The following is a 21,560-nucleotide window of genomic DNA, read 5'->3' as shown; positions in this document are numbered from 1 at the left end:
TCACAAGATTGCCAGTTGATTCGCATTCACATGAAAGTTTGAAAAGCACTAAGTAAAGCAGATTTGATCATCAGACACGTTGGAAATTCATCTCAGGTGGCATGAATGTGATACTTGATGGTTCTGCAGGAAGCTTAAAGCAAATGTGTGGGTGTTGATGAGTTGACAATATAAGACAGTTAACTCATGTGCCAGACTGCAAGGGCCCTAAAGGAAATGCCTGCATCCTTCCTTTCGGGCTCAGTAAATCCCTCCAAGATTTACCGTCCACCTTCTAGCCCTCACTTGTTCTGTCACTTCACTCTCCTCCTGGAACTTCCCCCTCTGCCTTTCTGCAGATGTCTGCCTTAGACAGCTGACAGTGAGTTCCTGCTGCTGCCCTTGGGTGCCTCTCGACACCGTGCACAAGGCCAGGCTGCAGGAGAGGAAGGAGCTGGAAGGTGTATCACCCAGGCAGGAATTGCCCCAGGGAGCATTCTTCTCTAGTATATCATCTGCTGCTGTCTTTACTCTGTCATCTTTCTTAAACCCATCTGGAGAAATGTAATCTCTTTAAGCATTGTATTTATTTTCTGTTGGGGGTTATTTTCCTGTTAGGCTTTTCCTAAGTGTATCTTCATTTTGAATGGTTAAAAAAAAAAAAGACTGGTACTCAGATAAAAGAGCAAAGGCAGCAGGCCAGGAAGAAGCAAACCATTTTGGTGTGATGCTGGGCTCTCCTTCATCCAGAGAACCGCCAGTGGCCTTTCTTACATGGGTTTTTTATTCATGCATTCATTTTCAACAAATATTATTGAGCTCCAAATTGTGTCAGATGCTGTTCTATAGAGTGCAGGTATGTTGGTGAGCCGAACAAAGTCTCTTTGTCTTTCCATGATAAATATTTGGGTGGCTAAGGAAAGGGAGAGAGACAAGAAAAATGAGTAAAACAAAATCCCTAGCCTCACGTCTCCAGAGTGGAATGAGCTAGGCACAGAGATGAGGAGGAGGAGGAGGGGGAAATGTGGGAAAGTGGAGGAGAGGAAGGCAAGACATAGAGAAAGAAGTCAGAGAGCCGTGGGACTGGTAGGGGATGACCGACCCAGCCACTGCCAAAGCCCTTGCCCTCACAGCACAGTGGGCTCCCACCCCCAGTCTGTGGCCAGAGACAGTGAATTTGTTCTTTGGAGGGAAGAGAGTTGCAGAAGGAAAACACACTAATAAGCCAGAGGCAAAAGAGGCACTTAGTAACAAGAAACCTTCGGAAGAAAGGAAGTTAGGAATCAGATTCTAGCAAAGATATAAGTTGGAATTCTACAGCTTTCTAATTTTCAGAGTTTATTGGGGCACATCAGAGTTCCCTGCTCCCAGAGTTCTCACAGTCCTGTGCGAGAGACACACAGATACGTCGAGGTGTGAATATGGGATCGTATGTGTATATGATGTGTGTTGGGATCGTGGGGGGCACAGCACTTGGGCAGAGGGAAAGAAAGAAGGGAAGGCCATAAAAAGCCTTGCTGAGAAAGGTATTTCTTGTGCACAAAAAAGAAATAGGCCCCTCGCTCCCTGCTGAGCCCATTTCTCCTGCCTTTACCCGAGCTGTCAGGCATGAATCCCGGTAGCATTCCGTAACTAATTGACAGTAATGGGGGCCATTGGGAGTCTAAGAATACGTGGCATTGCCCGGCATGCACTGGAAAGAAGAGGGGGGGGGCTGCCTCGGGGCAGCTGTGGGGAAAATAAAGGCTGTCTTGTAAACTTTTTTTAACTTGAAGGTAGGAGGTAGAAAGTAGGCAGGAGCAGATCGAGGCGAACTTCTACTTTAGCCTGAAAATAAAAAATTGTAAATCTCATCTCGTATCCCGAGTGAACATCCCAGGATAGTAAGTTTGCCACAGAGAAGAAACAGATGGAATTTCAATTAACCCCAGGGCCCCCTGTGAAATCTATATTGTACCCTGTGGATTTACAACATATTGTAATATATGACTGCAGGCTCCGGAGATTCCATCGCAAATCAACCCTCTTTATTCCAGGGGTTCAGATAACGGCTACAAAGACCCACTTTAGAATCAAAAGCGGCCAACTTTTTACAACTTCATCCTCACAGTTGAAATTTTTAATTTTACAACGTATCTTATTTATTTGAGCAGTCTCGTGTTTTTTTAAGAGGGGACATTTATTTTTTTCCCTTCTATTAATAATGATGTCTGTGTGCTAAAACCGTTGACCCCTAAATAGAAAATTGGAAAAGGTACACTGTTATCACACCTTCAAGAATGATTCAGCACAGACCTGTGGTAAATTATCCCCCAAGGATTTTTATGTTTTAAAAATTCTTACCTTTCCAGAATGTGATTTTTAGTAGTAAAGATATTCAAAACAAAAATAAAAGCAATTACCTCGGCTATGAATAGCACGCGAAGTCGTAAACGTTGAAATAACTTTTAAGAATTCCAAGTTGCTTTTCAAAACCAGAATTGTTTATCGGGTACTTACAAACTTAAGGCTTTGACGTTTTTTCTTTTCTTGTATTGTTGGCCTTGCCTTTCTGCATTTGTTCTTCATTTCAAAAATAGTATTTGCATAAGCATTCAGCTTTTCCCACGCACACACAAAGTTTCCAAATTAATTTTGGCTTTTTGATACTAGGGATAAATTTTCAGCACATTTTGCTCAGCAGACTACTTTTCCCTAAAATTGCACTTCGCCTCAAACCTGTCAGGACCTTCTGCGGAGGCCAGTTCCCTCCCTGCAGTAGAGCAGACTCCACTTACCAGGTTGCTGCTTGGTTATCCAGCATCGTTTTATGGAAGATTCGCCCCCAGACTCCTGGGGAATATTTCTAGGAATCCAGATAAGCAAAGTCCTGTCCTTTGATAAAAAATCATTTTGGAGAATTGAAATGTGTCTTTTTATAAGAGGGTTAAGGAGTTGAAATATAATGTGAGGTGTCTTCCTCTGTAAAGTCACCATGAGGAACTGAGGACGAGAGAACTGAGACCAGTGTTCCTTGGGAACACAGTCTGTTAGACTCCGACGCTGAGCTGGAAGGACTAGGAGGGGACATCATTCAGGCAGCTCAGAGATTGTGCGTCCCCACTTTTCGGTTTCGTGGAAGTAAATGAGCAGAATTCAGTAAGACAGTGGCCGGGACACTGCACTCTGAATTGTCAGGTGGGCAGAGTTCTCTCACCAGCTGCTCTTACTCTCCACCAAATGCACAGCCTTGGAGGAACACTTAAGGGAACACTTCTTTCTCCCTGCATCTGCTACATGTGGCTAGACCAGCAGGGGCCATTACGTGGTGAGGACATCCAACCAAATCAAGTAGAGAGACTTGGTATGGCACAAGGACTCTTATGGCGACCACAGGGGACACTTCAGGGACAGGTCAACCCACTTTTCTGCAAGGTTTGGAACACTGACTCCAAGGCTGGATGAAGGTCCTTCTAGTGGAGCAAGCCCTTACTTCTACTGATGTCGATTTAGCCCCTTAAACCACTCTTTAATCAGGAAAAAACAAAAAACAAAAAACAAAACAAACAAACAAATATACATATACATAGTGTTTTTAAATAGGCTGAACACATGCCTACTATAGACATCTTAATATCAGGCAATCAAAGGTCATTTTAAAGTAATTACTAGGGTATATTTCCTCATCTGAACAAAAACAGATTTGTTATTAAACCAGGATCAACATTCATTTATGTGTTTCATTTCTATCCTAGATAGCATTTATTTTGAAAAGAGAAAATATGTGGTTATTTAAAAATAATATACCAACTAAATATTGAGTGTGATTCTGTTTTTGTTTGTTCTTTTTCCCTTTTGTGTGTATTTATCACATATGAATCTTGAAAGTCAATACTGTAGTGTTTGCTCTGCGCCAGGCACTGTTCTTAATGCTTTATGTGTGTCAGTTATCACCTCCCTGCAGCACTCTGTGAGGTGTTCCCATCCTCCTCTCCGAAGAGAGAACACTGATGACCTAAACAGTGTTCTGAGTACATGGATGTTTCTCAGCCTCTAGAGTTTATGGCCAGGCATCAGAGTTTCTGATTGCCTGCTCACTTGCAGACTTGAAAATGACTTCTTTTTTAAAATACAGTCAGTATGATTCTTCTTCCTTTTTCCCCTCCCCTAACTTCTCCTAGTCTGCCCTGAACTCCACACAATTTACACCTTGTTTGAGACTCCCGCAGTTACGTCTGGCAACTTTAACTTTGGTCCTTCTGTTTTTATTTTTATCCTAGTCATTTCCTAGTCCAACACCATTGGACATTAAAACAAGATAAAAGGAGAAGGGAAGGATAATGTAGGAGCTGTTCTGAAATCACCTGGTTTAAACTTCACAGTCAGACTAAAACGGAAAAACTATACTAAATAACTCAATTGAAAAAAGATATGGTTGGTGAAACATTATTTTGCTATTACTTTACTTTTTCCTTGTGTGTGTGTGTTTCCTGGGTTGGTTTCTTTACTATTTTATTATATCTTTTCCTAAAGACTCAAACCATGATTGTTTTTCATCTCTTTGCTGAACCAAGGAAAGTGAGTATGTTAGACCACATAAGCTTTCTATTAGATCTTACACATTAGTTTCTTCCAAAAGCCTTCACTGACAAGCCTTTCCCAAAGGTATCTATTCCTTTCTTTGAATTCTCTTGGCGTTTACATATGTAAAAAGTACCTCACCACCAAGCCCTTGTTTATTACCTTGGCTTGAAATTGTTCTCTGTTTATTTAACTGACACACATCTTGGCTTCAGAGTCAAGCTCCAAGGAAAAGGGCTATTCTTTTCCTTTGCTGATTCTGCAGAGCCTGGTTTTGTAGGTCAGACAGATTTGTTGAGCTGAATTAGGGAGAGTGCTATATATAAATGACATATTTCCCTGAAGTGTGATTGCTGAGTACAGGAGCACTGAGCTGATTGGGAAACTGGGCCAAGTAGACTAAGTATCACAGCTATAATAGGAGGAATGTTGGTCTGGGCTGTGCTGGATTCTGTGCAGGTGGAAAGATAGTTTTTGGTGAGGGCAGGAGCCCAGACAGTCACAGAGATGGAGCTGGAGTCCAGCCTGGCCCCTCCATGGTAGTGGGACCCTATGAGGAAGACTGTCCGGAATATTGGAAGATGCTGAAGCTAGAGACCAGAATTAAGATTGGGTTTCCTCTAAACAAAAGAAGAGACATTCTCAGTAACACATGTAGAGGAGAGTCCAGAAGAAACATCTGCCCTGAGAAAGGAAAGCAAAGCCGTGGGACACCAGAGATGAAGATGTTCAGAGAAGAGCACTGATGTGGCTGAGTGACTTGCCAGGAATGTTTGACTGGGCTGCTATGACCAAACCGATTCCAGGATCTCATTTTTGTGGTTTTAACAACTCTCCATCCATTCTTTGCAGATTGCCCTTTTGCCATAAGTAAGAGTTCTGATCTTTCGTTCTCTGTGTCTTTGGAAGCTCCAAGGAAACCATTGTTTAAGCAGAGCTGAGTCGCACCATGTGGACTGTCCTGAGCTTCTGACTGGCACCGTTGCAATGACAGCCACTGGGGCCCATCAGTGTTACAGTTTCAGGCTCTGTCTTTCTTTGTACATTAACAAGCTGTTTTTATATCTTCAGAAATCATTTTTTACCTGTCATTAAGATTGAGAAAATCAACTGACATTCACGTAGGATTTTTCTGACAAGCAGCTAAAACTCAGTAATGATAAAAGAATCTCTCTCTTTCTCTAATTGCCTTCATTTTTCGAGCAATTGTAGGTTTATAAAAACATTGAATGGAAAACACAGAGAGTTCCCGTGTACTCTCTCTCTGCCCCTCCCCGTTCCCTTACCTCCTTTCGCCACAGTTTCTCCTGTTATTAACATCTTGTGTTGATGTGGTACGTTTCTTACAGCCTATGAGCCAATATATATATTTATTAACTAAAGTCCATGGTGTATATTCGGCTGCTTTACATCTTATGGGTTTTGACGATTGTATAATGAAAAGTATCCAGAATTACAGTATCGAACAGAATAGTTTCACTGCCCTAGAAGCCCCCTGTGCTCCACCTAGTCATCCCCTCCTCCCTCCCACCTCCCCTCCAGCCCCTGGCAGTCACTGATATTTTTACTGTCTCCATAGTTTTGCCTTTTCCAGAATGTCATATAGTTGAAATTTTACAGCATGTAGTGTCTTTAGATTAGCTTCTTTCACTGAACAATATTCATTTAAGATTCCTTCAAGTCTTTTCTTGGCTTGATAGCTCATTTCTTTTTTTATCACCAATTAATATTCCACTGTCCGATCTACCACAGTTTATGTATCCATAAACTACTGAAAGACATCTTGGTTACTTCCAAGTTTTGGCAGTTATGAATAAAGCTGCTGTAAACATCCATGTGTAGGTTTTTCTCATTTTGAAGTTGAGCAACAGAAGTAAGCCTCTCAGCATTCTATGTTGCCACACTTCTCCATCCAGCTCACTGGCTGGCCAGCTCCAAGGCTCTGATAACTGATTGCTCACACCTGATTGCTCTTGGTCCCCCTCCAGGCTTAACACGGCAGAGGTTAAGGTCATAGTTTTGTCCAGATGGCCTGATGGCTGACCCCAGACCAGGCAGATGAGTGCACGTGTCATGCTGGGTGTCAAGAGTTGGCTTTTTACAGCCAGACGCAAGCAACCTCTCCCTACTTTGTTTAACTTTCTGTGAAATGAGGCCAACAGCACCTAATATGAGGTTACCCCTAAAACTGCACATTAGCACTAGAGGAGAGGAGTGGATACTGTACCTGTCAAAGGAAGGGGGCTTTTTGCAACGACAACTGAGGCAGGAAAAGTAGTGGGAACTGGACATCAAATCTTGGCAGTCCTGAGGTAGAAGCCGGGAGACAGAAGGTACAGAAGCAGTGAGGGCGAATTGCGTAAGATGGTTGATGATTGCATTAGGATATATTTTGTGTGCCAGGATCTCTGTGGATACAGAAGTAAGGAAGGCAGTCTGTTCTCAAGATCTGGTTTGGCCACAAAAGACAGTGCTCTGTCATTCAGATAGCAACACTGGGTTTGAGTTGGGAGAAAGCCATTGATTATCCTACTGGCAGAAAACTCTTGAGTCAGCGCTGCTTTATTGGAGAAGCAGAGTAAGCAAAGAAATAGGTCCTAATGTTTGCACAGGATCTGCCGTGTTTGCTGAGCCACCCTTCAAGGGAATTACATGCATTATCTGAGTTTAGGAAGGCACCTCTATCGTAAATTGGAGTCAGTGAAAGCAAGAAAGGTTAAGTGACTTGCACAAGGACACGTGACTAATAATTTTCAGAATCTTGGTCCAGCTGTTTCCAAATTCTTTTCTTATGCTATGTAGGTGACTGGAATTCAGATCCCCTGCTCCCCTGCCCAAGACCCTCCCCCTACTAAGAAAAGGGTTGTCCCTTAGGTAGAAGGAGCTTGAAATTTTACAATGAGAGAGGATATCTTTTTATCTAAACACTTTACTCTTTGCTAAATTTCTGCTGAGAGGAGTGAGCCATTAAGAAGTTTAGCATTCGTGGATTCCTTACTGAGAACATACTTATGAGAGAATTTCCTGCCAGGAAATTTTGATTATGTGCATTTAGAACGGAGGGAGGGTTCAGAAAAGGGACAGTATGAGGGACTAACACAGAAGAGGGGAGCAGAGATGGAAGACACCGTGGCCTACTTCTCAAATTTTTGTGGGTACTGTGCTACCTGGGAGAAGCCCTACCCCTTTGAGCTTCTCTCTCCATCCAGGGAGCATGAGGGTAACTGGCTCTTTCACCCCCAAAGGATCAGCGAGTGGGCAGAGGCCAGAGGGAAGAATGCTGGCAATAGCAGAGATGGGGAGGGGGGTGGTGGGGTGGAGACAAAGGGGGAAGTAACTTTTTAAATAAAAAATGATAAGTGATGAATAGAATGGCTAATCCTGGGGAACCCTGAGAATGCTGGACCGCCAAGCGAGGGCCTTTCTTTTTTTTCACGTTCCTTTTTCTTTTCTTTTTAATTTTCTTTTATTTCATTTCGCTGCAGTACGTATAATCAATTACAGCCTGAATCAGGATAAAGGGAGGGGAAGCACTTTAATTCATAAATCAATTTTATACGGTCATCAGTCAGGTTGTGAATGCAAATACCTCTGTCGGTTTAGGTTATTCAGAATTAATTGACTCCCACCGGGCTGGGCTGCAGATGGAGAGGGGCTTTCTCACAAAGTCTCCTTGGGCCCAGTGTGGGGGCCGACTGCTTCCTCCCTCCCCGCTCAGGCCCTCGGCCACCCCCCCTTTGCTCCTTTACCCTCTGGGCCTCAAACATGGAGATGATGGGGGTGGGCATCCAGCAAAGAAGCTGGGTGGATAAGAGCCCAGAAAGATTGTTTGAAGAAGGAAGGGGAGACACAGAAAGATGAAAGCCCCCAAACAAACCCTCTTCAGCCCAGGCCCTGCAGAGACACCTTTATGTGATTAGAAATGCTTAGCTTTCAAGGATCTACTTTTAAGTTCTCTTGAGCTTCTTAAATAAGAAAGCAAAAAGAAAACAAACAGAAAAGCCAGAGCCCCTGGGCTGAGGCTGAAGGGATGTCATTCAGAAACCACCAGGTTGCAGGGGTTTGTGCAGCTGCCAGATTGGAGCAGCGGGAGAGCAGCCCAGGACAGAGGGGGAGGCTCCAGCAAAGCCCAGGAGAAGTGAGGGCATGGTCTGGCCCAAAGCGCCTTAGGCTGATGGCTGCAGGACAGCCCTGGGCTGTGGCCCTGCACCTGCTCTGCGGGCTGGAGAGAGGATGAATGAACAGGTGTAGGAAGGATGGACAGGGCGGCCTAGATGGGCAGCACCTGTTTCCTAAGGTAAGGTCTCCCTTCACAGGAATTCGTTCTAACTTGGAGAAGACACACACCACCTGTCCACCTGTACATTCAGCGTACCCTGTCCTCTACTTTTCAGCTAAACATACCCCTGAGTGTGGTGCTCCAAATCTGACTTTTCGTGGTTTTTCACCAATGGCCCCCACATTAGAATCACCCAGAGAGTTTTTGGTTTTGTTTGCTGTTTGTTAATGCTGATCTGCCGGTCCACTCAAAAATTCTGCTTTAATCTGGTCATGAGTAGATCTCACGGAGTTGGTGTTTCTTTAAATAAAGCTGCAAGTGAGTGCAATGTACAGGTAATGCTGGAGCCACTGATGTATCTGAGAACCCCACCCCCACCCCCACTCCCATGCCCCAGGCCCTCCCCACAACCTGGCAGTGGTTCTCAAAGTGTGATGCACTAGAATTGCATGGGCAAGGGAAGAAATAGTAAGGAACAAAAAAGAACAAAATAAAATTTGATATTACATATATTGCAGATTCCCTGGTCCTGTCTAGACACAGTGAGTCTCTGGAAAATTCTCTTCTTTATACAAACTCCGAGTAAGTGTGGGAACCTCCCACTGGCACAAAGCACCAAGACGTTTGTGCCATCTGTCTTTAAAAGCAGATCCTAGCCTGCTGTCGGTTGGCAGGCATCACATTTTGCCTTCACATAACAGTTTTGTGTTTGTGGATTTTGCCAGAGAGCTGTGAGAGACCAAAACCTGAATCTAGACACGAAAGGAAAACAATTCATTTGATGGGATGATCGTAAAGGTTGCATGTTCCAAAACATGGGTTCTTAATCCTCTAAAAAATCAGCTGCAAAATCCTTACGTATCTTTAACCAGGACACAAGTAATCAGCCCCTGATCTTTAATACAGTTGTTTAATGCAAATAAGCTGTATTTATTTTTTATGAAAGGCTAAGAGGATTTCTTGGAGAAATGTTCCAGTTAGCCATTCTTTTGTATTACCATATGTTATTGGAGGCAATAAAACTGCCTTTCTTTAAAAAATTTCAGTACTTCAGGCTTCATTCCCAAGTCAGACTAGACTTCCTCTCCCAAAACTCTGAAGGTCTTAATGGAGATTATATGTGTGTTTTCTCCTGCTGTACTTAGCAGCAGAGAGAAATTGGGCAAGGGGGCGGCGGTGTTCAGAATGAAAGGGCACCTTGTTTGCAAAGCTCCATGTTTCTAAGGTAGGAGATGTTCATGCGAAAAAAAAATCCCTAGCCCATTAAGGCAGCATGGCAGGGTGATTCAGCACACAAGCTTCAGAGACCATACCGCCCAGCTTTGAAACGGCTCCACCACTTACATGTGCCTCAGTTTCTCCCTTTTTAAAGTGGGAATATTAACAGTAGCTAACTCACAGGGTCGCTGTGAGGGTTAAATGAGATAAAGTGTCTCAAAAGCTAAGCAGAAAGCAAGCTCAATATATGGCAGCCCTTGCTTTGACTAAGGGAAAGCGGGGCTGAGAGGTTTGAGAGGTTTCTGAAGAGTGGGTCAGCGTGCCTGTTGGTCTGATTTGGTCCCCCAGTAGCGTCAGCATCCCTGGAGACTTGTTAGAAATGAGAAATCCAAGCCCCATTCCAGGACTACTGAACAGAAACTCTGGGGTGGGACTCAGCACCCTGTGTCTTAACAAGCCCTCTAGGTGATTGTGAACCACACTAAAGTTGGAGACCCATGAGGTACCTTAAGGGTTAGAGACTTGGCAAGCAATCAGGAAGAAGGTTCTTAGGGTCAAGCAGTTTGTGGTAGAGAAAAAGGTTGGACTTGGCTCTCTCTATAGGGAACAAAGAGGGCTCACCCTGTTGTGTTTGGGAGTGGAAGGAAAGGCAACTTAGAGGGGCCGCAGCCTGGAGCGTCGAAACAAAGGATGAGATCTCACCAGTAAACAGAACGACTTGTACAACAGCATCCTTTGCAAAGCCCTGCCCCAGGTGCATCTCAGACCTCACAACCTCAGAGCACCTTCCGTCCTCCACAGCCCCAGCCCCTTCCCAGATTCCAAGGCCCAGAGATGCCTCCAACCTCCCTTTCACCCTGGGACTTCAGCAGACTGCACTGTCCACTCTGGTGCCAGATGAGAGCAGCAGGGAAGTCTGAGGCTCTCGCCCTAGACTTGTGCAGAGGGCAGCTCTGTCGGGAAGGGGGTCCTAGAAGAGTGGCCTCAGCCATGCTGCTTTGAGATGCCAGTAGGGTACCTTCTCCCCAGCGCTTTCCTTCTCCCACAGCAGGATTCCCAGGAGCCAGAAGGTGGAGAGGAGGGGCGCGAACAAGGGAATTTGAAAGTCATCTGTATAAAGGTAGGTTTTTAAAAGATATCAAAAAAAAAAAGAAAAAAAAATAGAGAAATCTCCAGGGGTTTCAGAGAGAAACCACACATTCAGATCTATAGGAGGCTAAAGAAGGAAAAGCAGACACAGGGAGGAGCCACAGAGGCTAACGTGTCCTGTTAAGATGTCTACTTCCGGTCCACAAACAATAATTGAGCACCCACTGGGTCCCAGGGACTCTGCTTGACTCTGAGAGACAGAAATGCGTAAGGCACAGTTCCTGCCCTCCAGGAGCCTTTGAAGAAGACGGAATAAAACAGAAAAGCTGTGCACATTACTCCCAAAACGGCATCTGAAGAAAAGAGAACAAAGCAACTCCCAAAGTTTTTTCTAAACCTTTAACTTAAATTTGAGATTTGGAGTTCAGCAAACAGGCAGAGTGCAAATTATCCACTCCCAACCCCACTCCTATACACATACATACATGTGCATGCGCGCGCGCGCACACACACACACACACACTTTAGCAGCAATCATGTCCTTGTGGAGCTGGCCTGTAAAGGATCAGCCTGGCTGCTGCTGGCCCTGCCACTGGACTTCAGTCTTGATCAGAAAAGCACTAGAAGTTGATTAAAGAAACAAATCCTAGTAGTTTCTGGTGCATAAGCCAACTCCAGTCTCCCCTCCCTTCCATGAGGTAAGGGTAAAGGAATCTGACAAACATAGATTTAATTTCCTGTGAAATGCACAGGGGTTTAGAAACTAAGAGGGGGGCAGGATTTGGACAAATACAGTTTGGGTTTTATCACATAGGACTCATAAAACCCTTTTGTTGTGTTTATCAGGCCCGAGGCCCCCGGGGTTTCACCCATCCTTGACTTGCACATACATCCTCTGTCGGAGCTCAGCCCTTCAGCTCCCCTCCCTTTGGACTGCCTCTTCTTGGGAAAGAAAAGTGATGGCACCTCTGTTGGTGTGATGGCTGAGACTTAGGTCACATGCTTCCCAGGACATCTGTCCCAGTGGTCACTTTCCCAGCTCACTGTCCTTCTCTCACACTTTCTGTAAATGTGAGCCAATCTGGGGCAAAAAGAAGCCTCTGAAAGGGGCCCCTTTGTTACTCTTCATACGTCAGCCCCCAGGTGCTCCTGGGATCTGTTCTCTTGCTCCCTGAGGGAAGAAATGAGCTTTCTTTCCCTCTCAGGCCTCGGCTGATATTTCTTTCCCAGGTCAGTTCCAAACAGCCAAATGAATTTTTCAGAAAGACTACAGCTGGAGTGTCAGGGTCCAGGTGACATATTAAAATAATCAAGAGAGGAAAATCTCAGAATCCCTTGGGTGTCATTTCCACAGAGTTTTCTTCTAAGAGCATCCTTACATGGCCAGGGTTATTCCTTGCTTCTGCTCTGTTGTCCTCCTTGGCCGTTTTCCTCTGCCACTTCTTTTTGCTCTAGATTGCTCCCCAAAGCATAAACCATGTGTCTATGATCATGAACAAAGTTGATACCAAAAGTTTTTTGGTTTTTTTTTTAAAATGTTCTTTAGACAAAACACAACCCTGGCTGCAGCTGAAGGCTGCTGGGATTTCTATGCCTTGTTTTAATGCATGGCCCCTTTCATGAAACCCAGGGGAGTTCCTGGGGGTGGGAAGGAGGGGGAGGGGGAAGAGAGGCGTGAACCTTTACACCCAGAGTGGGACTTCAGAAGAATTTACAGCCGTCTTTTCTGGAGACTGGTAAGGTTTTATTGCCCTAGAACCAGCAGTTACAATGCTCCGTGGAGCTCTGAGCTGAGCCCGTGCCAAGGATCCGCTAGCTGGCTACAGCTGGCAAGAGGCCAGCTCTAATGCACGTTCACTTCAGAAGGAGAGAGGAAGCTAGCTTAGGTGGGAGGTGAATCAGAAGAGAGAAACTGAGAAAGTAAGTAAGGCATTGTAAACTCACAACTTCAGCTCCGCTGTCAAATAGAGCTGACTTTGGGTGACTTTCCACCATTTACAAGTAATTTAACCACTCCGAGGCCAGGGTTTTCAGTCTGTAAACCAGAGATCGTAAGAGCACCTACTTTATTGGATTATTGGGAGGTTTAAATAAGATAAATCCTGTAAAGAGTTTAGTACAGTGTCTGGTCACAGTAAGAGCCTAATTATATTATTTTATACTGATATATTATAAATAATGGCATTGCAGGGGAGAGTACCAAGTTCACACTTTCTCTGAAGGTGAGTGTGTCCAGGGAGGAGACATGCTTGCTTTCTTAGCTCTCAGCAGTCCCTTCTGTGGCCACTCTCCCACCCAAGCCTGCTGGGTACCTCGGGTGGGTGGGGAAAGACCAGTTAAAAAGAAGAAAAGTGAAAGAAAGAAGAAGAGATGGTGAAGGCAAAGGAGATTTACAGGGGAAAATAATTGGAAAAAAGACATGCAAAAAAACTAGGTGAAAGAAAATAAGATGGAAATTGTCAGAGATGGAAAGAAGCTTTGAAGCTGGACATAGACTAAGCAGGAAATGTGGACGCGAGACGGAGGAGTGTGGAAAGGGACAGGGTTGGGTTTGCTGGCCAGTACATCCTTGCAGGGAGGTAATGACTCCTAAAAGCCATGAGCCTGTGGGTATTTCAAAGGAACCTAAGCCGCAGAGCAAACCTTCCTGCAGAACATATAAGCCCTCTGTATACTTTCCGTCAATCACGATTCCTTCTTCACAGCCCTCCCCGAGCCACTGATGAATGACTCACCTCTAGCTGCCACAGCCTCACACCTGCAGACTTTATTGGAAGCCTAAAAGAGACTTGGCTTCTGAGGTAATAGTCCACTTTGTGCTGTGGGTGCCTCTGCTGCAAGGGTAGGTTTAAAGCATCCCATGCCTGGAGCTTTCTAAGTGCTCCATAAGTGCTTGTTGAATGAGTGAGTGAGTGAATGAATGAGTAATGTTGAGGCAGGTCTTCATGCCTGCCAAAGGTTATAGGGTTTCTTCCTGGTGGGGGTGGGGTTCTGGAATTAGATTATAGTGATGGTTGTACAACCTTGTGAAGGTACTAAAATTGCCAAACTGTACACTTTACAATGGTGAATGTTGTGGTATGTGAATATTATCTCAATAATATAAATTAAAAAGCATAAGCTATAGCCTTAGAGAAAGAGCCCAGACTAGCACTTGTCTTCCAATATACTCTCAACACTGGATCCTCTTCTCATCCCTTTGCTCCTCAGAACATAAGGACAAAATAATTACCTTAAAAAGTCTTTCTCAAGTTTGCCTTGGATTTTCAAGTTCCCATGAAACCAAAGTGAGACCAAGGATGGTTCAATCTTATAGAATTGAGGGGGCTTAATAGGAGGGGCTCAGCCTCCTCTTGAACATTTCTCTAGGACCTTGTAAACTTTTCATGCTTGAACATCCTGAAAACAAAGATTCATTCTCTTAGCAAACTTTCTCATGTTGTCCCAGCCTCCCAGGCTCAGCCACTAAGAAATTTAAGGAAATCAATGGCAGTATTACCTAATCTCCGCGTGGGTTAGCCTTCAGTGCGTTAATGAAAGACCTTATCTTCCCTGACAGTCAAGGGCACTCAAGTGAGCAGAAATGATTTTCCAGATGGGATGAGGAAGAACAAAGTCAGACTCGCCTGCTCTTTCAGCCTCCCCACACATAGGACCTATATACACGGAGACAACTTCCTAGCATCGTAAGTTACTGTTCTCTACGGACACTTCAGTTTTGTGAGATTGTGTGGTTAACTTCTTCACAGTGCACTGCTTGCAGGATTTTGTGTGGACCTTATTTCAGTTGCTTGTTTAATACTGGCAAAGGAAACTCCTAAATCTTAAGCGCCATTTAATACATCAATAGCAGACTGCTTAGACAAACAGGATTTCAGGTTTAGGGGCTGGAGTCTGTTCTATTCCTATAAATTAAAGAGAGAATGAGTCCATATATGTCTGTGCTCCACTGTAAGGTTTGGGCCAAGTACTGGGTCTCCAAGAAAAATTGAGAAAAGCAGGCTATCTTCTGTTTCAAGTTCCTTCTCTAGCATCCAATTATGAACAGAAGAAAAATGTTAAAAAAAAAAAAAGGTGAAATGCTACTTATTCAAACCTGATTCTGAACTCAACAAACAAACATTAACATCTTCATTCATTCAGGGGTTTTATGTGAACTGAGTGGCCCTAGGAGCTCTGGAAAGCCCACCCAGTCATTATACATAATTTGTCATACCTCACTGAGAATCTCGGTTACCAACCTTACAAAGTGAGATTTGATCTTGATCTTGGGTTCCCAGTGTTGTCACTGCCCCTGTTCCTTTATTTTTGCAATGATGTCATAAGCCAACCAGAGCCTCAAAGCCCCATGAGTGCTCAGTGCTAACAGCTGAATTGCCTGGCATCATCATTTGGGGAGTTTGTTGAAAGTATGATTCCTTTGAAACTTAAAAGTTACCGAGGAAAAGTTTTCAAAGCTACTTTTTTGGTCTTTGAGGATCCCGCCACCTTTCAAGAACCCCAGATTGGAGCTTCTGGCCAGATAATCTCCCTGGCTTCAGAATTCTCCAAGTCTAGAAATCTGAGGGTGAATGAGTAAGTCACGAGTGACCTGGATTTGCCCCTCCTTTCAGACTATCCTAAAGATTCTCCCTGAAAAGTAGACTTGTCCAGTGGCTGGATTGCACACTCAGAACCAGCTGTTACTGTCCTCATAGTTAGGGGAAAACAATGCAAACCCAAGGAAATGGTCATTATTTGGATTTAAATCCTGTTGGTTTGTTTCCTCCAAATCTCTGGTCTAGAAATTTAAGAGAAACAGCTCTTCCTTAGTCTTTTACAGCAAGACTTTGAGAATATAAGCAATGAGAAAGATTCTTATCCATTGTGCCCCAGGTGGTAAGTCATAAAACTCTTGAGCTCAGTGGGACCCTAGAGAATCTTTGCACAGAGGGAACCAGCCATTCAGCTGAAATTTAAGAGAAAGGCAAAGGAAGGGAAAGAAAGACATCCAGGAACCCAGAGATGCTATAACTTTTTTCCCCAGTGCCTGTCCTCTTGTAAGAGAGCAGAGACCTAGATCCCACGCTCATCCCCTCTCTCATATACCTCTTTCTAGTGTAGTTTTTGAGACACCTTGGGTGACAACAATTTCTATTAAATCTCCATTAGTGCAGAGAATCCAGAGTGATGCTCTTTGCTATTAAAAAATGACACTGATGTCAGCAGCCCTTCGCCCAGTGGCCAGCCTGCTCACTTTTGCTGCCTCCAGTGTGTCAGTAAGTTGAGGTGTGGCTCACCTTGTCCACTTTTATTAAAATACTGACTTTGCCGCTGCCTAATTTTTAAAGATCAAGATAAATTTTCTCCCTCAAGCCCAGGAGCCTTTCTCACTTTGGGAGGGACAGTTCTTCAGTGTATTCATTAGTGATCTAACTGACTCACTGAGAGTCCTTCATACCCCTCTTTGGAATCTCGAGAGGAGACATTCCTGAGAGCTACAATTTGTGTGCAGTAGTCTCCCCTTATCCACAGGGGATACGTTCCAAGAACCCCCTGTGGGTACCTGAAACCACAGATGGTACTGAACCCTATATATACTGTTTTTTTGTGTACATGCATACCTGTAAGATAAAGTTTAATTTACAAACTAGGCACAGTAAGAGATTAACAACAATAACTAATAATAAAACAGAACAATTATAACCATATACAGCAATAAGAATTACGTGACCATGGTCTCGCTTGCTCTCTCTCAAAATATCTTACTGTAATGTACTCAGCCTTCTTTTGATGATGGGAGATTTTAAAATGTCTCTGTGATGAGATGAAGTGAGGTGAATGACGTAGGCATTGTGACATAGTGTTAAATTGCTGTCGACCTTCTGACAGTAGGTCAGGAGGACCCTCTGCTGTGGGGGAGCCTGGGTGATCACGCCGTGATGACGCTGATGTCGGATGTCAGGAGCAGACAATGTTGATGGTCAGGAATCCTGGTAGGACGTCACAGATTTCATCATGCTTCCCAGAACAGCATGCAATTTAAAATATTAATTGTCTATTTCTGAAATTTCCCATTTGATATTTTTGGACCACGTTGATCATGGATAACTGAAACTGTGGAAAGTGAAACCATAGATAAGGGGGACTCGTGCACTTTTCATTGTGTCTCGCTGGTCCTCACTCTTCCTTCCAGAGCACCTAAGGCGTTGTTGTTCCCTTTCCTTAACACCTCTTCAAGAAAATACTTCATGTTTTCAGGTTGAACATGTTATTAATTCAAGAATGTATGAGCTTCTTCCTAGGAAGTTAACCCATTTCCCAGCAGCCCCCAGTAACATCTTTTTTTGTATATTATTTGTGTATTAGGTTGATTTTGTGTTGCTCCTCCAGAGACATTGGAAAATCATCCAAAGAACTTCAGGAAATTAAGCATTCCTGAAATACTGGTTTTTATTCAACATCATTGTCATCATCATCTTTATCGCCATGCTTTTAAATCTTTCTGTAAACAAATAATCAAATGAACTTCTGGTGCCAGAAAGCAGGAGATTGCTTGCTGTTTCCACATGTATTGATAGTGTGTTGGAGCCTGAATGTGAAGCAAACTCAAGTTTACTGGTATTTTAAGGTGGTAAATGCCACTCAGGACACTGAACCTTTTTCTTCCACTCCTGTCCTGGGTAGCATCTTCAAGTCCAAAGACGGTGGGAGAGTAGAAACAACTTGAGAATACTTCATGCTGTGGACCGTGTCTGGGTTATTTCAGTAATTCTCACCACAAGCACATGAAGCTGATGTTACACCTCCTCACTTTTTATCCACAGCTGCTGAGAGTTAATCACTTTGTCATCCTGGGTTTGTGCAAAGCTCTCACGTTTGTTTGTTACTCCGTCTATCTGCACAGCTGCTCCCATTTCACCAACACACCCCATATGCAACATGCTTAATGTGTCTCTCAAGGTGCTCTTGCCATATGTATTACCCTGTATGTATTTTTATTTACATAAATGGATTCCAAAACCTTTTTTTCACAGTTTAATCTCTGATATCAGGATGCACCTTGCAATCAATGGTATGTCAGTTTTCTTGGCAGAATTTTTACTTTCTTAGTCAAAGCATAAAATAGTGGTGCATAATACAGTAAATGGTATTTAGATTCAATGAGATTTATATATCACATGCTACTTCTTACTTTTTCCTGTTGGAGTACCAGTACCAGACCATGAATGTTGCCTTGTCCTCATCTCTTTTGTTGCTTCTAACTGCTGCCCCATCCTCCAGGATGGGCCTCTTTTGTACATTGTCTATCCACTCCCAGAGGCTGCCGGGCTGGCTCCAACTCCCTGACACCACAGACAGTACTAGAGTAAGCATCCTTGTGTGTATCCCCTATGGCGTATTATAAGCATTTCACTGGAATAGTATGTCTAGCGGTAAAATTGCTGGGTCATTAGGTTTGTAAATATTTACTTGACTAAGTAGAACCAAATTGCTTTCCAGAATAGCTCCACCATCCATGTTTCATCAGCAGTATCTGAGGGTCCTCTGAGCCCACATTCCTGCCAACAGTTGGCATTATCCAGCTTCCTCATTTTATATTTGAGAAAAGGAAGCTTGGCATGAATGGATTCTCTTCCCTTTTACCAGGAAGAAGCAGTTATAGCTAGTGGTACCAGAGCCTAGACTATGCCAAGATGCTTCTGTGGCCACATCAAGGAACCATGCAGTTTCTTAATCTGCATTTCTTCAGTCATTTCAGAATGTCCTTTACCCTCTCTGGGCATCAGTGTTCTCATCTCTTAATTAAAGAAATAGTATTTGATGAGGGCTCTTTTCCAAATCTAAAATTCTCCAACTATGAATACTCTTCTGTCCATCATTAGCAATTACCTCTGATGGCATCCAAGCGAGTGTCTCTAGGGCTTCAAGATGTTCGAAATGATAAACTGTTCTTCGTACCTTTTTATCTAAGTGACAAAAGCACCTAAGAAATAACCAAGCACCCACACACAAAGCTACCCTCTTTCATTTGAACCTCCTCTCCCAATCTCCCTGCACCCTTGACTGAGACAACACCCAAAAATAAAAGACAAGGTACACAGTGTACTTTTGCAAAGTCCAAGAGTATGTTAGGTTAGGCTTTGTTCCAGTCTGAAAAGTATCATTTCCCCTCTTACGGTGAGGAATGGATCACATTATTTCTAAGGCAAAGTCCAAATACGGAAATGACATCACCCAGACAGGGAGAAGCCAAAGGTCTTTCTTCAGCTGCTTCGTGAATAAGAATGGAGAACTGATATGAAGTTGGGGGTCATTCTGAGCGCTTTCATGGCTAAATGCTCACTCCCACTTATTTTTCTCTATACCGGATGAAGTTCTGCAGACTCTCCTGGCTTCCAGCCATTGCCTGAAAGGACCATTTAGTGCACATCTGTGTAGACCAACCTCACCAGGATTCACCTCTGACAGCTCCCTAAGAAAGACCAGCTCTTCTTGGGCCTCACAGATGATCGTTGGGCAGTCAGTTTCCACCAGCCATCTGCACCCCTTCCCATGTCACACTCCTATCAAGTTTCCAAGTCTCTAAGACCCGGAGAGGCTGCATCTTTGGCTGAATTTCAGCACATCTTGTCAGGAAAAATGAGATGATGAACACCATTCGCCACCAAGGGAAACTTCAGGGTGAGAGGTATCAAGTCTTAGGCTCCCATCCTCTGAGCTGGCATCTCCTCTGTCTCTCCCTTTCTCTGGGCCCACTGAGTTCCATTTTGAATGCCCAGTACACCTCTGTCTACCCCAGGGTTGTAAAAGGCAGGGTAGGAATGGTTCCTGAGGGCAACTCAACTAGGTGCTCATGTATGTGCTGTCTTGTGTCATCCAAACATCTCCTTATCCTAAACAAAGGACACTTAGCTGTTGCTCTTCTCTGGTCCCAAGGGGCCCCTTTGTCAGCAGCAGGAGTCAGTCTTCTCCCTTTGATCGCCAAGTTGGGAGATTTATTTTACTTTGCTGTGGCTCAAGATCTGCTTATTGGGAAGAGCTGCTTAGCCAGTTTGCCGCAGCTCTGCTGGGACCTGGATGGGAAATTCAGTATCAACCCACATGGAATATTGTTTTGGCTTAGCTGCAGGATTATGGTTCTGAGTTCCAACATGCTAGTCTTTGCTTACTCTGCAGGGTCATTGCTAGGACACACGGGGCCCTGTACCACTTGGACTGGTGGGGGAGTACTGCTTCTTTTAAACTTTAAGTAAGAGCATGTGATAGCAGAGAAAGCACTGACCAGGGGAATCCAGACTGTATTCAACACACTAACTGACATAAGTGAACATTATAACTAGCCTCATCAGTTCATGCCAGGTTTTTGACCAGAGGAGTTTTGAGGGGAAAAAAAAATCTTGTGATTTCTTTAGAACTCTTTTTGTGGAAACTGCAGGTGAAAGATTGTGGACCTAATTAATGGAAAAAGCATACTAAGCCTTGGGCTCTGGAAAGATGGAGATTTAAATCCCTTGAGGCTGATTCTGGAGAAGTTACTTAACTGCTCTGAGGTTCAGTTTCCTGTATGTATGTAAAAATGAAGATTATCATAACTATCTTGTAGGATTGTCTGGAAGCTTAAATGAGACATGGAATGTGCAGAACCCGGCTGGCATAGGATAAGTAAAACGAAAACAAGAAAAAGATAACTATTGACTTTAGGACATGTGGAGGGATGCAGGGATGAACTAAAACAATGACAGGTTGGAAGGAGAAAGAAACTTGGATTTGAGGAGGGCAGTGAACCATATGGAAAACCTTCATTTAAGAGGGGTCAGGAACAAGGGTAAGAAGTCTGGAGAGTGGAAACTTGACAGTGGGCGAGGTGGGTTCTGGGAAGGCTGGAGCATCTAGTGTAAGTGTCTTGAGCTGTATACAGCCAGAACCTGGCACATTGGAGCTAAGGGATAGTCATAAGGTTCACTTGGAAAAGTTGAGACCCAGTGTGGGGACTTGATCTATAAAGAACTAGTCAACATGTCTCTCAGCCTCAAGCAAGTTTTTCCACTAGGAACGCCTGACTCTTACTCATCTGGATGCATGTCTACCCCATGATTTCATTGCACTTGAAGCCAGGTGGCTAGATTCATATTGCACAAAAGCCCCCAAACAGAGATAAGGAGTAAATTATAACAGCTGTCATGTAGCACATGCTTACCCAAAATGCCAGAATCTGGGCTAAGGCGTTTTACATCCATCACCTCCCAAAATTCTCACAACAGCATGAGGAATGCATGATTTTCCACATAGATGTTCCACTATGGATGAGGGAACTGAGGTTCAGAGAGGTTAAATGATTGCCCAAGGTCACAGAGCTAGTAAGTGGCAGAGCTGGAATTCACCTCCAAGTCTGATTGAACGGCAAGCACCACTACAGTGTGCTTACCTACTGCTGGTTAGCAAGAAACGTCAT

The 21,560-nt window shown here is 43.9% G+C and overlaps 1 protein-coding gene across 4 annotated transcripts in view; it reads left to right on the top strand.

The window, feature by feature from the left end:
* Positions 1-21,560, top strand: part of GTPBP8 (GTP binding protein 8) — a 172,115-nt gene that overhangs the window by 66,424 nt on the left and 84,131 nt on the right. For all 4 annotated transcript variants that reach the window (XR_012074631.1, XR_012074632.1, XR_012074630.1 and 1 more), the window contains exons 7-8: positions 11,088-11,156; positions 14,685-14,811. The gene's annotated coding sequence lies outside the window, so the exon portion shown is untranslated. The remainder of the gene's footprint in view (positions 1-11,087; positions 11,157-14,684; positions 14,812-21,560) is intronic.

Source organism: Vicugna pacos, chromosome 1, assembly GCF_048564905.1.
Source record: "Vicugna pacos chromosome 1, VicPac4, whole genome shotgun sequence".
NCBI classification, from domain to species: Eukaryota; Metazoa; Chordata; class Mammalia; order Artiodactyla; family Camelidae; genus Vicugna; species Vicugna pacos.
This window is presented reverse-complemented; position numbering and strand designations above follow the sequence as displayed.